An 18,464-nucleotide genomic window follows, 5' to 3' on the forward strand; every position below is an offset into this window, starting at 1 on the left:
TGGACAAGAAGGTAGCCTCCCTCCACTTTTGGGTGGGGGGACAGGTCCTGACTGTTTTTTGTGCATATGCACCAAACAACAGTTCAGAGTACCCACGGTTTTTGGAGTCCTTGGAGGGAGTGCTGGAGGGCACTCCAAAATGAGGACTCCATCGTTCTGGTGGGGGACCTTCAATGCTCACGTGGGAAATTCTAGCAAGTCCTGAAAGGGCTTGATTGGGATTTGCATAAGTTTTTGTACAAAGTCCAACAAAACTATTGGTAAATGATTTTGATTGCTACACACATTGAAGGAGAAGCTTTACTGCTGTGTGTTGGTCGAACAGTTGCGGCCATACTTTCCCCATCTATCTCTTGACGGCTCGACAACAAGGGGGCACAGCGGTCCCAAAATTGTACTCCATTTTCCACCGGGGCGCAAAGACCAGTGTCTCATACTCAAGAATTGGTTAACGTCAAAAGATTAAGGTTAAAATGGCAAGGGGATAAAAGATGATTTTCTCCAAAGAGAGGATGAGGAACAAGTAAGCTAGTGCGGACCGCCGTGTGGCTAAAACCGCTTAACGCGAGCTGTAGGAAAGACTTTGGTTGGATGGATTCCTCTCCCTGTGGGGAGAGTGACGAAGATAATTCAGGCAAAATGCCTGCTCTATTATAGCGAATTAGTTGGGCTAAGTTACAGCAGGCCAAGCATGAACAAAAAAAGATCCTTGTGAGTTCACGTCTGAGTGTTACACTGCAGCGTTCAAGCTGTAAACATGCAAGATGCACCTCCAAGACGGTCGGCGATCGGCAGGACAAGGTGCGGCAGATAATTAAAATGCAGGCTCTGCTGCTGCGGCCCCTGGAGTGGAGGTGGCAGCGGACTCGCCCAGGAGCCTCCGGGCCAGAGGTTCCACCTGCGCTACCGCGCCACCTGCGCCGCCACTGCCTTCCTTCATTAGGACTTGCATTTATAGCAGTGTCTGGCCACCCCCGCCCTGAGCGGTCCTGCTATAGTCTTTACGGGCACCTCGTAAGGCAGCGCTTTATTAGAATTAATGTGGCACTTCAGAGGAGAGCGTCAATGTGGTGTGTACCGGGGGTGCCAACCGAAAGAGTCCCCAGTTCTCCTCTGTCAGCTCGAATAAACCCAACAGCGCCGGCGCCGGGCTGAGATGAGTGTGGACAGCCCACGACAGGACAGATTTCCAGAGCTGAGGGAAAAGTAAGTATTCTTTATTCAATCTGTTTTCATGCTTACAGGATGAGCCGTTTTACAGTTCTTGGGAGCTAATCAAAGCCTAATCGTTAAACATGATGTGAAGCATTTAACAATGAAACAGACTCTGGGTGGAGCTGTGAGGGATGATTTTGTTTATAACTGTAACAGGGGAAAATGAGCTTTTTGTAATGTTCAACGGGTTCTCGTCAGTCGTGCTAACCCAAGAACGGCGACTAAAAACACGTCAAGTCAGTCAAACCATTTTTGCTTTACTGATTGTCAAGATGATCTCCGTTTACACAAATCTTTATTCGTAGAGTGGAAACTAAATAAGTAACCAGACTTACTATTCACCCAAAAGAAATCGGTCAGGCACTCAATAAAAATACAAAGCAAATACAGTGTAGTACCGAACCTCCCTGACTAGCGAAGTAAACGTGATGTAGGACAGCAGAGCCGGGAGTGAATTTTTGTGATTTCCAGGATCATCCCCGTTTGTTTTCGGGGAATATCTCCGCATTTCATCAAGTAGTCACCTCCATTGCATCCCAATCATGCAATGCATCATATTAATGCAACCTGCCTCTCTGCTTTTACCTGTTGGTTTTCTATTAAATCAGCCAGAACTCAACATCCCAGGACTGATGACTCGGGGATAACTATAAATCCCTTTTATATGGCTGACCATTTTGCCGACTCAGCACCTGTAATAATGGGTAAATTCTGTGGGGTCAGAAGACAGTGAAGTTTATTATGTGGCTTTTTACAAGTGCTCTGATTTTTTTTTTTTACATAGCAAAAATAGATAACAACGGTGAATTTTACATGCATTTAGTATCCAACATTTAAAACTTAGATGAAAATGAATTTGAAAATGTGGTTGTTCGAGGCCTCATTGGTTATTTCTTTCAGGAAAGATGCATGAGCGGGGGTGGCAACATTGATGGCGCTTGTAGTGGGACAGCAGGGGACGGCATTAAACGCTAGTTTGCTTCTCTCAGAGACTCCAATTAAACACGAATAAGGCGATACAAGTTCTTGTCTTCAGACGTGTTTTATGTGCTCTTGTGCAGCGTAAGGGAATTCTCCAGAATGGACTGTACATCTCTCCACAGTTTGGCCATCTCTACTGCACGCCGCAGTTCATTAGTGTTATAAATGGAAAGCATTTTAGAGCCAGATGTACTTCTTAAGTCTCATTAGCTTCAGATGATGTTGTTTAAGGGGCATGTGAGGCCTCCAATTAAAGCCGGAGAAAACTAAAACAGAAGTTGCCCTGATATTTTTCCCTGAGCTGGATGCAACTTTTCCCAAGCAAAAGGCCAAACTCATTATTTCTCACGAATCCTAACAGAAAAGAAAACCAAACAATATTAGGTGGACATCTGGTATATATTTTGGCCAATGTGGTGATTACAATTGAATCCTTTTATCTTTTTTTTTTTTTTTTTTTAACCCTTCTATGTCAATGTGTGGTGTGGGTTCCTTTGTGCAGCAACCTCCTTAACATGTTCGGGAATTTAAATATTTGAATTGAAGATAAAGCGACATACAATGTCAAACCTGCTCTTTGTACCGGATTTTGTGCAAAAAGTACAGCAATGGCAACAGCTAAAATTTATTTTGTGGTTTGCATGAAAAGCCCACATTTCAAAAACGAAGTGAACGGTAAGAATCCCCGATCAGAAAACACCTGACCGTAAAGAAATGATGGCAAAGTATGTTTTAAGCATAAATGTCAACAATTAGTGGAGTGTGTCATTGCAGTACTTTGTAAACATTCAAGGTGTCCAACTCAAGGCCTTGGGGCCAGGTCTGGCCACCACATAACTTTATCTGGCCTGTGAAAGCAAAACAAGTGCGTCAACTTCTTCATCATTAAAATCTGTGCCCACATTCTAAATGTTCATATTTATACAACTATAGTGTTGCAATATTGCAAGCGTGTGTTGTTAAGTTATGTGAGTAAATAATTTAATAACAATCATAGTAAGAATAAAAAAAAAATGTACTGCTTGTCCATCTGTTTGTGTGCAGGCTCATTCCTGGTTCATTGAGGCACGATTTCATTGTAGCTTTCTTTGTACAGATGACGAGTACCCGAGCCATAGCGGAGAAGATGACTTTTTTAATATGCAGACATTTTTCAAAATCAGCAGAATGTGTATCCACAATCGAGAGTAATTTTACACAGCAAGCTTTAATTGACCTTTCTGACCTGTCAATCACTCGTATAATAATAGCCAATACGATCGCTGGATTGTCTTATCCCCTGGCTTGACACGCCCCTCTCGCCATATTGTCCCAGAAGCAATGCTGGTTGTCAGTAGCGTGCGCTTGGAAAAGTTAATGTTACGAAGAAAATGGTCCTCAGATGTGCTTGGAGAACGTGCAATTCTGATGAAAGATATCCTGCTAGGTTACAAGGGGCCCGCTTGATTCATTTTCCAAAGCCTAAAACACAGTTGACGAAGTGTCTACGATGGATTAAGGCTCGCGTAAGAGCGCACGTACAACTAAACGTGGACAACATCAACAAACACAAGGCTGTATGTTCGAAGGTAAGGGAGGGAGAAGTAACTTCTCTGAGTTTGATTGAATTATAATCAGTGATTTCATGCAGTGTATATATACTCCCAAACTCCCAGCTCCAAATTCTTCATTACTGCCATTAGTACAACATTATCAGATCAACTATAAGGTTAGGTCGAAGGACAAAAGTGTATCATTCTTTACAAAACCAAAATATGCGTATAGAGCAGGGCTCAGCAACCTTTTTGAGGCTGAGGGCTACTTCGTGAGCACCGATCGTATGAAGGGCCACGTAACCTGTTTGCGGCAAATTTCCGACTCAGTTCATTACATGTACATAAAATGTTTTTTGTTTTCATTTATTTTAGTAAATGACATTACAGGTATTTTAAATTTTTAATTCACGTAAGCAAGTCATACACATAATTTAAAGCAAGAATAATAGTAATTTGTCACCTATGGTATTTTTAGAACATACCTCGCAGGCGCCTTATATGGTCCTCGCGGGTTACCATTCGCCCGCAGGCATCGCGTTGGTGACCCCTGGTATAGAGTATATTAATCTACGGTACGTACTATAGAATGACTTCTCTCTCTCTCTCTCTCTCTGAGTGCCGATTGAGAACAAGTGCGAGTCAGAAATTGTTTACGACACAGTAGGTGGCAGCAATCATCAATTTGGGCAGTGCGACCCCTTTCAGCAGACAGCAAAATGGCAACGAAGCACATAACACCAGTTACAATGAATAGGTTACACTGGCATCCACATGCAAAATGAAGGTTACAACCTTGAGAAAGCATCACCGGCCATGTTGTCGTTCCCACGGATGTGATGAATGTTTACGTTCAACCCTGACAGCCACAGGCTTCATCTCATGAGTCACTGATTGGAGTTCTTTATCGTACTGAGTAGAACCAGTGGCCTATGGTCTGTATAGAGCATCGGGTTCTGGGTGAATTATATTTAAAACACTAAAGAGGTTCAGAACTAATACTTGAGCCAATAACTGACAGTACTTTTTCAATTATGGATTAGTGTCTCTGATATGTCACGATGGGTGACGGCTTCAAATTTTGGGGCTAGCTACCTTTCAGTGTTAATGAGTGGCCTGTCCAAAATCCACTTTGCAAAATTCAAACTTAAATGAGCAGCTGTTAACAACTGAACTACTTCCTCTTACTGTACAATGGGCGATCATGATGATGGAGTGGTTTACAGTTCTTTACAGTCTGACCTGACCTCATTGTACCAAAAGAAGTATTTCAGTTGTAAACAGCTGCTAATTCATGTTTACAAAATCTTATAACACGACATTAAACACCCATTAAAATGTTGCCACAACAGCAAACGGGCTAAAGCCATCACGTGACGAAGGCGCAAGCCCAGGGCAGGAGAGGAACTTGACGGGATCCCTTCAAAAGATGGCAGAATCTTATGCCTGTGGCTTTTTCCAACATTGAGGTGTGGAAAACACCAAGCAGCAGCTCGGTGCTCAGCAGTTCAGTGCTTAAGTATGATCACAACATCACCGACATCGATACCACCCTCCAAAGTACTTGTCAGAACATGTAAAAAAAAGATCTCAGATAAAAACAATGAATTGTCGAGAAATTTACACTCTGGAGTGCTCACCATATAATCACACTCTTCAGTCTTTTGTCATCCTCTCAACTGAGCAAGCAAAGCAGGCCCACGTCCAAAATATTAATACTTGGCTCTGATTTGCTGTCACACCTGAACTTTGTCCTCTGGGCCTTCTCCAGTTTCTCTCTGGCAAGCTCTCGTCTTGCTAAGTTTGGACTGGAACTTGCCACCAAAATCTAAGAAGCATGGAAGGAGGCGTTTCGTTTGCCGAGCAGTCGCCTTTCAGAAGCCTCTATTGGCCTCTCACAATATTTAGCGCCGATCATCAGTTGGGAATCACAAGGTGAAACCAAAAGACTCTTGGGTCGCTTGTCTCTCCCAGCAAATAACAGAGTTTTTTGAGATGAGCTTGAAACCCGGACTTCAGTTTGTGGTGAAACCTTTCGAGGGTTTCTTGTGATTCTCAGTGATACACAGACCAAGTACAGCGGTTGACTGATAGCTGCTGGAGCGCCTGAGCAAAAACACACAACGTCAGTTTACCCCCTGGTCAGTCTGAACAACCCTGGGGAGTCCAAACAGACCGAGCTGTAATTGTGCGGAACGGAATGTGTGTGGCGGCGGCGCACGTACTGTATGGGTCAACAAATACTAAATCTGAGGAAGTGGGCCAACACGGTCAATCAAGATTCACTCAAATGGCTCACCAAATTGCAGGGCTGGGATGCAAAAGCGCAATTGATGGCTAAAACAGTTTGGCTCGGATCGCAAGCTCAAAACTTTGTCCATTTAATACCAGACACCCAAAAATGCTGAAATGATCAACAAAGTGTCTTTCTAATTCCCATATGATCAGCAGAGAAGCAGCACTAGAAAAACTGAAAGCTGATTCAGATTCTGACGTGAAAGCTAAATGACGCGCAACCACGAGCATGAAAACCCAAACAAATAAATGTCAATTAGCAGCACTTTTATCCACAACCTTTTCTAATATTGGTAAATGGACTAAATGATGACGTGGCGTTTGTAACGTCGGCCTTGCCCGATGTTCAAACGCAGATGATCTCCATCATCTGTGTCGCGACCCGAGTTCAGAAAGCGCTGAGCTGAGAGTCCAGCAGTACGGCGGCCGGCGGCCTCCGTTGAGGATTCCGACATACGATTTACACGGCGCAAGGCGGCATCGTTGGAAATGATTCCAATCTGTTTTGGCGTTTTGGAAAAGAACAACAAATGTCGCACTAAGTCAGCTTTGAGCAGAAGCATCTTTTCTTGTAGTCTTTCCTTTTGCGGCGGCTCCACTAAATTGGTCGCTCCTCCCCGGCGGTGGAGGCGGCGACGAAAGCTCCTTAGCGTCGGCCGGCGCAGGTATGCGCCCCGAGGCCGAGCGCCGCCGCGCTTGCCATCCTTTTCCAGACCTGTCACTTTTCATTCCTGGGCTGCCCTTCTCCCGGCGCCACAACCTCAACAGGGGCATCGCTCATGATAGAAAACAATGAGCGTGATTTGTGAACTCTCTGCGTCTTTGTAATTTCATCAGTGTAATGGGATTATATTTCAAATCACCAGTCCTTTGTTCATTACGCCTTTAAACTCCTCTGACGGGCAAAAAACTTAAATAAAATGTGCATGTCAACCCTGGTTGACTCTGGCTGCTCTCGCACTTGATTAGACAAACAGTGCGCCAGGGCTGTGGAACCGCAGAAATAATGTGCTCATTTATTCATTTTTCAGACAAGTCACAATAGATTTTTAACGACCAGTGTCTGACCTCCCTTAGGTACTTCACGCTTAGGGGGGGTTAATAAAGCCTAGCGCTCCAGCACCGAGGCGGGGAGCACACTGAGGGGGACGCACGTGATGAAATAAAGACAGGAGCAAATCAAGAGGCTCCCGATGGCCGCCCCAGAGAGAAGGGGGCGAGGGTGGAGGCGGGGGGATGTTGGGGTTGAGGCTGCCTGCTATTCCGCTTCGAGTCCAATTCCACAAGTCTCTTTGGGACAATTTTGACGGTAGGAAGAAGTTGACTTTTCTCAACGCATATTAGGCGCAAGAATCGCTGCCAGACGCCGGAAAGCCTCTGAAAACTTTGGTCGACGTTTTACGACAAAGAGAGTAAAGTCTGCAAATTGAGGTCCCGGATCCTCTCTGATTTGGGTCCTGAATACATGAAAGAAATGCAAACCCAGTAGAGCTCTGAAATCGACTGACTCGGGTCAAATAGTGGAGCGCAGAGTCCAAAGCAAACATGGTGAAGCAGCATTTAGCTATTATGCTACACACAAATGGAAGAAGTTGCCAACAGAGGCCAGGTCAGCCCCAAGTGTGAAAAAGTGAAAAAAACTCATGCTTTTGAGAATATATCCACTTTTTGATCATATTACTTGCACTGTATGAGTTTTTTAACTCTTTTTTTTTAAAGTCATTTTTATTGTTTTTATCCCATTTTAAATATTTTATCTCTTTGTTTTCAAATGGCTTTAATCATGTAAAGCACATTGTGTTACCTCGTGTAAAAAATGCGCAATATAAATAAATTTGCTTTGCTTTTGCTTTAAATCCCGCTCAAGTGCATGTTTCCTGAATTTTGGAAATGTGCGTTTAAAGGCCGATGACGCGTGCAGCCGGTAAACTTTAGCTGCGCCGCCATCTTGGGAAAACGACGCGAGCGGCAGGGAGCGGCACACAATCGAGAGAGAGGGCGAGGTCGGCCACTTTCAGCATCCGTCTCGTTTTCCTGTTTGGCTCGTTGCTCTATTTGTCTGAATGGGCGTCATTTTCGCTCACTCGGGTCAGCAGCAATTGGAGCTCCTCTTTCGTCACAGTGTGATGGTCTGAGCGCTCCCCCGTGGTGAAAAGTCTCCTTGTGATTAATGCGCATGCGTTATTAACAGGGGAACTCTGGGTACGTAGCCGACGCTTACTGGGAAAACCCTTGCTCTCATTCCTCTTCCTCCTTCTTTCTAGGGGGGTAACATACGTTATTTCCTAACCCTAACCTAACCTTAAAACAAAAGTTGACTAAAAGATATACACATATACGTACGTTTGCTGTGTTCGTCTTTCTGAGACATCCAGAGTGTCACGTGTGAATTTAGACAAACGTCCCCTCTGTTCAAATTAATCTCACACACATCAACACAACACAAACACGATAAAATAGCTCACACAAAATAGGTGTTCAAGAACAGAGTAGTTGAGGCACAACGGCGTATCGTCACCAATGTTGAACGAGTCTTCCCAGACAAGCAAATGTTCATCACAGCGGATATTGCTAGGTTTCCAATGACATCACCACCACGCTTAGACCAATCGGATAAATTAACGATAGAAAATAAGTTCACGCTTCACCTATCACCCATGTTCTCTGGCCTCTATGACACAAGATGGCGTAATGGGAAACCCTTCCATTCCAAGTTAGCGAAAGTTCCAGCCGGTCCAAAAACAAAAGGCAGCCGGCGTCCGTGTAGTTAGTGTTCCAAGCAGCGTAGTTTCCCAGAGCAGCGGTGGGGTCGTAAGAAGAAGCCTCCGAGTCCGTCTTTCTCATCCTTATATAGGTACTCCTCGAAACATTTCACACACATAATAGCGGGCATGAACACTCGGCGACAAGTTGGCGAACAGCACACGTTAAAGCATGGACAGGGAACGTTTCAGACTGGCCGGAAGTTTACAAAATATACACGCATGCACAATCGCAAGAAGACTTTTCAGCACCGGGAGCGCTCAGACCACCGCACCGGTTCTGGGTAGTAAAAGCGACGCGGGCGGGACGGGAGGCCGCTCAGCACAACTTGCTCTCACCGCTAACACGCGCTTGGATAGAAACGGTGGGCTGTGTGCGGTGCGTGCTTTGAGGATAACGTGTCCCCCCCCCCCCCCCCCACCCCACCCAAACCCTGCCGTCATGTGTCTGAACATATAAAGCCTGCTCCACAAGTAGTTACAAAAAAAAAAAAAAAAAAAAAAAAAAAAGACTAATCCCTCAAATATCATTAGTGAGCTCACATTTTTCAGTTATTGAAACAAGACATATTTAAATCAGTTTTGTGTGGTCTTTTGCTGCAGGGGGATTTTGCCAAACATGTAGTGTGGACCCCACATACTTGCAGTCACCAATCCCCCACCCCCTCAAGTGATTATCACTTTTTTTGTCGTTCTTTTTGTTTTCTTTGCTTTTACAAAATCCCGAGAATGTTTTGTGATGGTTTATTCCCACATATTTAAGTTTTTGGGGCTGGAAAAAAGAAAATCCCCCGGAAGTCAATGCAATTATAACGGGCATCAATTATTTGTGGATCTCCTTCCAATTGTGGAGGTCCACTCTATATTAATAACAGATCACAAATGTGTAGCGTTAAGCGTACATTGGTGTCACCTTTCCTTAAAACTTTCTTAATGATAAAAGTGTAAAAAAGAAGTTGACCTTGAAGTTTAAAAAAAAAAAAAAAGATACTTTTCGTGACAAGCTTATTTCGCATAAAAAAAAAATCTGAACTACACGAGCGCAGGTTTGGATTTCAGAGCGTCCGCTGTCTAAAAAAGAACACGTAACTAAAAGTATTTGCTCACGGCAGTCGAAGTTTCGTACTTTATTTCTGGTCTGTGCCTCATTTCCCTCCTTTTAGTCGGCGCAGCGCTCCGCCGGGTGCCTCTTGGGAACCGAGAAAATTACATCCTACCTGATAATTAGCAAAGTTCAGAGCAAACTCGAATCTGCCCTGCTCTCCTGTAGCTCCCAACACTGGCAGATTTCTCTTCGCAACTAATTAATTCCGCCTCTGAGGTTTGCAGACAGCAATGGTCCTGGATGCTGCAACAGCACAATTCAAAAAACAAAGGAAAGAAGGATGAAATGAAGAGGGAGAAGGCTGTTGGGTTTTTTTTGTTTTTCCTTTTCATCTTTTTTTTTTTATACTTCCAAATAAATATGACTGGTATTCCTGGAGGGGGCATTATTATTTCACACATGGATGCATTCTTCAAATAGAAAGAAAAGTGTTTGGCTGCCATTACACAAGATAGCAAACGGGAAAGCTCCCTCCGTCCATAATGTTCTTTAATTATTATAATGTCATCATCCATATCCGGCAATGTTGCATGAAAAAGGAAGCGCCGAGCGTGGCCGCGATGAAATGCAAATCACTCATCTGCCTTCTTCGCGGCGCTCAGACAGCTTTTTTTTTTTTTTTTTTTTTTTGTTAAGTTATCCGCACTGCCGCAAATCCGATTCCCGAGTCGGCCCGGACGGTCGCGCGCTGCGGTCGGATTCGTCGGAAATTGCGTTGCGTGACATCTCGAAAAAGTTGGACGTGACAAGCAAGCGAGTGGGGAAAAATTTAATAACAAGTCATGTACCAACGCTGCGATTGGCTGGCAACCGGTTCAGGGTGTGCCCGATGACAGCTGGGATTGGCTTCAGCATTCCCGCGACACCTGTGAGGATAAGCGGCTCCGAAAATGGATGGATGGATGGATGATGAGCCAACCAATAAGAGGATAAGTTTAAAAGCTTTTTTTCCCCCAAATCTGAAATTTCCGTTCCAATTGTTCAATTTGGCTTTTTGATCCTTTGATTGAAAATATAAACCATCTAACGTTACTCAACTTTTATTCAGTACTTTACTTTTTGCACAGACTACTCCCTCTTACTGAAGTAACGACTCTGCTGACTACTTTTTACTTTGACATGTCTTGGAATATTCTAAAGTAACAGTATTCATACTGTTAAAGTATGCCCACCTCTCCATATACGTGCATTCCTTAAATGCAGTACCTATCCCTGCTTAAAAAAAAAATAAAAATAAAAAAAAATAAAAAAATTCTATAGAATTCTATAGAATTTGTATAGAACAACTTGTTCTATAGAACTTTGGCTGTGATTTTCTATAGAAAATATACAGAACAATGGAATTTTTATAGAAATTCTATCAGACTTGGGTCCTAAAGTTCTGTAATTCTTTAGAAACGTTCTATAGAAAATTTTTAGCAGGGATCCAACAGGAAAATGGTGCACGTTGCTATTTTGCTACTATACCAATGAATGCACCCACATGTGTATTAGCTGAAAAAGTACAGTAATTTCCGGCCTACAAGCCCTGACTTTTTTCACACGCTTTCAACCCTGCGGTTTATGCGGTGATGCGGCGCTAGTGTTAGCGCGGTGCTAGTGTTAGCAGGGCTCTAGTGTTAGCACGGTGCTAGCATTAGCACGGCGCTATCGTTAGCAGGGCTCTAGCGTTAGCACGGCACGAGCATTAGCGCATCTGGTTATAAGCCTCGGTAGGCAGAAAGAGTTGAACGCTAGTTAAACTACTTTATCAATGACATTTTTTTGTTTTCTTTTCCTTATTCCAGCATTCACTTGACAGTCCACTGCAAGTCATTTTCTGCCTCCCGTTTGTGTCGCCAAATCAAATTCTGTCTTGAGCAAAAATACTATAAGGGCTCCTGCCTTACTTTTTCTAATAAACAATGCTAAGTATTTAATAACACATTTCCTCACGGTCCCCGAAGAAACGTTATTGTCAAAAACAAAAGTCCAAATCGGTACGATTGGAGCGCAATCAAAACAGTGGCTAATTGTGAGCTGTCACGAAGGTTGAGTTAAACACTGGCGTACGAGTTGCTCATTAGAGGCGCCGGAGACCCAGTGGGCCCCCGATGAGCGGCCGCGTAAAAGCTTTAAGAGGCAACTCCACGACCTCCTTGCGCCGAGCTTGTTTGGGATGTGCAAGCCGTGACACACGGGGAAGCAGGCGGTCATTATTTTCTCCACAATTACCTGAAGTCCTTGATAACGAGCAAAAAAAAAAAAAAAAAAAAAAAGAGAGAAAAAAAGCCATATAATTAGAAAAACACCAGCGACGCCATTATTGTCAGGAGAACGCAACGGTATAATGAAGCAATTATAAATGAGCCGCTTTGTGCTTGTCATTAATTTCTGCTTTTAAGGATGTGGAGATGAAGCATGGCCGGGCGGCAGCGGCAGAACGAGCTGATGTTTGGGGGGGGGGGGGGCAAACATTGTGTGTGTGTGTGTGTGTGTTGTGGGGGGGATTGTTGATGATTCCAGCTAGTCTCGCCCCACCCCCTCAGTGGACACACTGAGCTTTTTAAAAAAAAAAAAAAAAATGGTTTAAAGGCCTTCGAGAATGAAATTTGAAGTTAGAGTCACAGGCCAGAATGTGTTTTGCAAAAATAATTCGTTGACAGCGTCAAACATCGTCCCGCCGTGATTAAGTTGCCTTGTCGCGGGGGGAAACGGGGAAAATGATATGCTTCAACTCAACATCATCTCACTGATCACAAAGATTGATCTCTCCCTCTTTTCTTCTGACATCTTGAAGCAGTTAACGTTGCATGAATTTTGTTTTATTGTTTTAGTTTTCGTTGTGTTGGCCAACAAACTGTGTTGGGGAGATGATGTTGCAAACGTAGCTGGCTACATTTAGACTACCATAAACAATGTCAAATACTGCAAATAATAATGCATTCCGTTTTGATTTTACACAATAATAATCGGAAATTCATAATTTTAAAAAATGTGTTTTTTTGCATTCTATCTGAGCAGCATGTGAAAATCCACTATATGAAACCACGTCGACCTAAAGACAAATGTGCATAATTTAGTCCAAAATTGTCAAAATGAAAACTTGACAGGATGAATTTAACCTTTTCAAAATTACAGACACACTAAAATATCATATTTGTGATATTTGGAAAATTATGTCACGTTTGAGAACACAGAATGCCACGTGACCAGAGATAACCAATCACAAACATCGGCTTTAGAGTGAGAAAAAAAAAAGGGGGGGGGGACACCTTTTGCAACTAATTTTCAAATGTAACTGAAATTGTAATTATGGAAATTTACAAATCAGACCTGTAATTTACTTACACATTTTTTTTAGAAATGTATTTACAGAAATAAAAAACAAATGGTCGCGCAATGAAAGTTAGGAATTTAAAAGAGAAGGCCACAAAAGGGGATAGTGTTTTAAATTAAGGGGGTTCAAAAAAGTTGTTGGAGTTCCAAAGTAGGGGCTCAAAACAAGGCTAAAGTTTCAAATTGTCACTGTAACATTCAAAACAGATTTGTAGAGAAGAAATATAAGTAGAAAATTATTTGCTGGAGTAACGAATTGGAACGATTACCTAGTCAAACTTTCTATTTTGACTACAAAAGGTGAGACGTGATGAACTAGTCGATTTTTTTTTTTTTTTTTTTTTTGCTGGAAAGTGGCCGCAGTATAGGCAATTCACACCGTTCAAAGTGTACAATGAGCCGGAATTATTATTATTTATTTTTATTTTTTCTTAAACGGACTTTGCTTTTCCAAGCATCTGCCACCCCCGCATTGTCGGCAAATCCCTGATAATCGCACACCTCTTTCGGACAATAGCGGTCACTTCACTTCAGGTAGGAATTATTCTTCTCAATCTCAAATTCCCAAAAAGAATTTCTAATGCCAAGTTGGCTCATTTGAGAATAATGCGTTTAAATTTTTGATTTTTTTTTAGTCTATATATATATGCATTGTTCTCAAATGAGTCCAATGCGTATTTTAAAAAAAGCAAATAAACCGTCGGTCACAAAAAGGTTTACGTAGGTTAACGTGTGGCCGCAACACGCTTCCGGGTACAGGGGCTGAAGCCCATCCCAGTGATTTATTTTCTTTTTTTTTTTTTTTTTTTTTTAAATACGCATTGGACTCATTTGAGAACAATGCATATTTTTTAAAAATAATGTCTGTCACGGAGAGGGTTACCGAAGTTTAATGTGTGGCCGCAACGTGTACGAGGAGCCGACTCGCTGTCATTTTTTCCCCCCTTCCAATCATAGTTAATGAATGCAAGTTTGTGTAAAACCAGGGGTCATTTGTTTAAATATTGGTATTTGTATTGAAAAAATTGTAGTGGCTCCATGTGGAATTTATTCTTGATTGAGAACAGATCCAGGAACGATCGACGACTTACTCACCAGATACATGTGTAGATCCTGATTGGAATAACAGTCCAATATCTTAGACGAAAACATCGACTTCGGCATTAAATATGGGTCCTCTATGCCAAGTGTCTCTCGTTTTTCCACGTACCTTCGTTTATTATCACCTTCAAAATGTTTAACGGTATCGGACAAAACTCTGGTGGTCGTGCTATAAGATGTACTTTCGTGCCGTCTCCAACCGACTTAGCATTGAAAAATGGTTTGTTTGACCAGCACTTCCGGCCAGTGACGTGATTTGATGACGTCGGTGTACGAGCTCTATATGCCTCCCATCTCGTACGATTGTTGACATAGCTCATAACGGGTAGATGTAAGCACTTGTACATCGTTCATGTTACTTTTACGAGCACTCAAATATGTTTGCAAAACAACGTTGTCAGCGTCACGTTGCGTGTGACGCAGTGCGGCCTTCAAGAGCAACGTTTATGAGCGGCGTGCCGATGACGAGCAATTTTGCAGGAAGGCGCCGAATCCGGTTGTTTGTTCCGTCAAAGACGTCAACAAATACAAAAGGCGGCACAATGCCACTGAGCGAGTGTTGTCACGCCAAGTGGCATCCAGTCAGAGCCCAACTCCAAAGACTGTCCTCCGCAATTAGAAATGCAGACTTATGAATAGATTCTACGGCGCACTTTATCATATTGTCTGGAAGAGGCGATTGTAAGGAAGGGGCAATTAGAAGCCAGAAGCTGCGAGGTCGCCATTATTTTGGAATTTAATGACCGCGCGACACACAAGTAGATGTAGAAATGAGGGCTACAATGCTACAATTATGCATAATCTGGCAGATCTTACTGCACTCCCCCCCACACGCGCTCTCCCCGCCGTGAATAAATTTACATGGAAATGCATTTTTGCCTAATTTATGCAGAGAAATTTGAATATACATTACAAATATTTCCGTGGACGACATCAGCAACGTGCGGTTAGGTTAGGAATTTAATGGCACGTTTTCCTTATATGCGGGCTCATGGATTAGATGCAGGGCTTCTTTTTCTTCTTTTGGGTGAAGAGAGCTCATTAATTCATTAATTAATAATGGGTGGAGATATTGACAGGCCCGTGCACACAGAGTGTCCAAGTGGCGCTCATGCACATGCATTTTTGCCCTGGACAAAACAAGTGTGTTTTTGCTGATATTTTTTTTTCTTAATTCATCAATATTTAAAAATAATAAATAAATAGGCAGCACGGTGGCTCAGCTGGTAAATTGTTGGGCTCACAGTTCTGAGGACCTGGGTTCAATCCCGGCCCCGCCTGTGTGGTGTTTGCATGTTTTCCTCGTGCCCACGTTTTGTTTTTTTTTTTCCCCCTCCGGGCACTCTGGTTTCCTCCCACATCCCAAAAACATGCAACATGAATTGGACACTCTAAATTGTCCCTAGGTGTGATTGTGAGTGCGACTGTTTGTCTCTATGTGCCCTGCGATTGGCTGGCAATCAGTTCCTGCCTGTTGAGAGCTGGGATAGGCTCCAGCACTCCCCGCTCCCCTTGTGAGGATAAGCGGCTATGAAGGATAAGTGGCTATGAAAATGGATGGATGGATAGAAGGATGCGTAGATATTGACAGGCATGTGCACGCACACACACACACACAAAACTCAATTCATCAACATTTAAAAATAAGTAAATAAAGCTTCTCTGACCAAGGTGTTTAAATATTTTGGGGGGGGGGCATTTATTTGAGTTCTTGAGAGAAATCATTTTGTTTTGGGGGCAATCAGAAGCAAGTGTGTGCTGACTCCATTTCAACATGATTCTGAACACAGGCACAGAGGAGGGTGTGTGGAATTTTGCAACCATGTTATCTCGGTCTTTTCTTTTTTGTGCTGTGTTACTGGCATGCCTCAGTGACATTTACTGGCAAGTTTTATTTTAACCGGCCCTGTTAGCGTTAGCGCTAGCATTAGCGCTAGCGTTAAACTCTCTCTGTGTATCATCTTTGTACATATCTCGTGTTTGAATGTGGGTTTCAATGTGGGCACTTGTGGCTTTTACATAGCTGCGGCGTATGTGTGTACCAAATGGTATTTCCTTTACAAATGTTCTCGTTGAGGCTTGTAAACAGCTGCGCTCTGTAGGCTGGCAATTACAGTAAATACCAAAGTCAAATATACACTACTGCATTTTTTCTTGATTGAGTGAGTAATTTTTGCAATGTCTGGCCTTTTCTTGGCTTGAGTACGTGCCCCGTGCCCCCCCCCCCAAAAAAAAAATGTGCATGCACGTATTATTTACATATATTAGAATTGTTTTCCGGGTGCCGTTGCATTCATTATACCTGCAAAGAGGCCTCCGGACTTGCGGGGAGAATACAGAATGCGCCTCCGCGTAAATATGCAGAAAAAGTCGTTTTGCGCCCGTGGCAAGACGCACGACTCTGGACGCAACCCAAAAGCCGAGATTATTGACACGGATGCTCGGCTATTAATAAGGCGGCGTATCCTTTGTGTTCGGGGTCGCCGTCGCCGCAGTTAAGTATAAGTTGTCAAGGCCGCCGGAGCCGCACAATGCCTACCCCATGCATCTCCTGTCAGCGGGCATAATTCCTGGATGCCGGCCCGCCGCTGATTTCTGCATAAGTGATGCGAGCCTTCGAGTAGAGTTAGGGGCGCGAGTCTGTTGCCATTGAGAGATGTTCATCATTCTTGATCTGGCTCTGTCAAGACCTGGTGTTTTAGTGCCTCTCACGATTAGGCGGAATTGACAGGCCAAGAAGGCAGCGAATAGCAAAAAATGTGAGGAACTAAAAGGGGGCGGCGGCGGCGGCGGCGGCGGTGCGGGCTGCAGGGTGAAGTGGAGTGTGGCCGCCATTTAATCTGCAATTTATCAGTTTAGGCTGAACCATGTAACATCAGGGAGATTACATTCTGGAGAGAAGGAGCTCTGTCTACCCTTCGTACCTCCCCCCCCCCCCCCCACACACACACACACACACACGCCTCCTAATGTTGTCTGACGGCAGAATGCGCAGGACAAAGAGGGAGGACTGTCGCTATTGGCAGCGTTATCGTGTGTGAAACACAGTGACGCCGCTGACGCGTCACAAGTGGCGACGAGTAACAAGTTACTCTAAAAATGTGGCGAATTTGCAGCCTTTATTTTACTAATGACTAATAAAACAGATCAACTATACTACATTCTTAATCGTCCATCACTAAAATGCACACAATGACTAATTACAAAATTGAAAAATGGCGAAATATTATTTGGAGATCCGTCTGGGGCAATGATTTCACGTGATCTGTTGCACGTCTATCTATCTATCTAGCAAGATAGCTACTGAGCTGACTAGTTAGCTACCTAGGTAGCTATCTAGCTAGCTCGCTACTCTTGTTTGTTTGTGGCATGTCGTGTCAGTTGCTCATTTTATGAGGCTTCAACTACAGTCGTATTTAAGTTACAGTGGTACCTCTATTTATGAAATTAATTCATTCCAGAAGTCGTTTCATGGTGTGAATTTTTCACAAGTGCAAGCGGTTTTTACATGTAAATAAACCAATCCGTTCCAAACCCCACCACCGGCTCAAAATAAGCATTCAAAGAACATAATGTAAAGAAGAATAAAAATTATGTTCATTTACCGTTGGGCGACTATGCGAACAGAACGGTGAGTGACAACCAAAAGGCATCGTGGGGGACGGAAGGGGAGGCAAACGTTTGACATTCGAGAGAAAACATACGTAAAAATGGACGCGCGCACACAACTTCATTCCACTAAAGTTTCTTGGGGCACACGGTCAAAAAAGATGAATAAACTTGCAAAAAAATTGGAGATAAAGTTGTACTATCCCAACGTGTGCTAGCATGCGTAAGCGCTAGCGTGAGTCAGTGACAGTCGAGTGTCCAACGGAAGCGAAAAGCATCATGGGTAAAAATCAATGTCCCTCCTAACCAATGGGACACCAGGAAGATGCTCCGGCGATAGCCAATGGGAGAGCAGCTCTTTTGCGCCACACAAACCAAGATACAGGATGTTTTCGTTTGGGGGAAATTGGGTGCTTGCGAATCCAACGCCTGTTTTTATTCCCCTTTCCGATCCTGAATTTTCCTTTGTAACTAGAGAGAATCTTTTTCCGTGGATGCGTTTCATAACCTGAATTTCTCATCACTAGAGACGTTCATAAGTGGAGG

Source organism: Syngnathoides biaculeatus, chromosome 4, assembly GCF_019802595.1.
Source record: "Syngnathoides biaculeatus isolate LvHL_M chromosome 4, ASM1980259v1, whole genome shotgun sequence".
Lineage (NCBI taxonomy): Eukaryota > Metazoa > Chordata > Actinopteri > Syngnathiformes > Syngnathidae > Syngnathoides > Syngnathoides biaculeatus.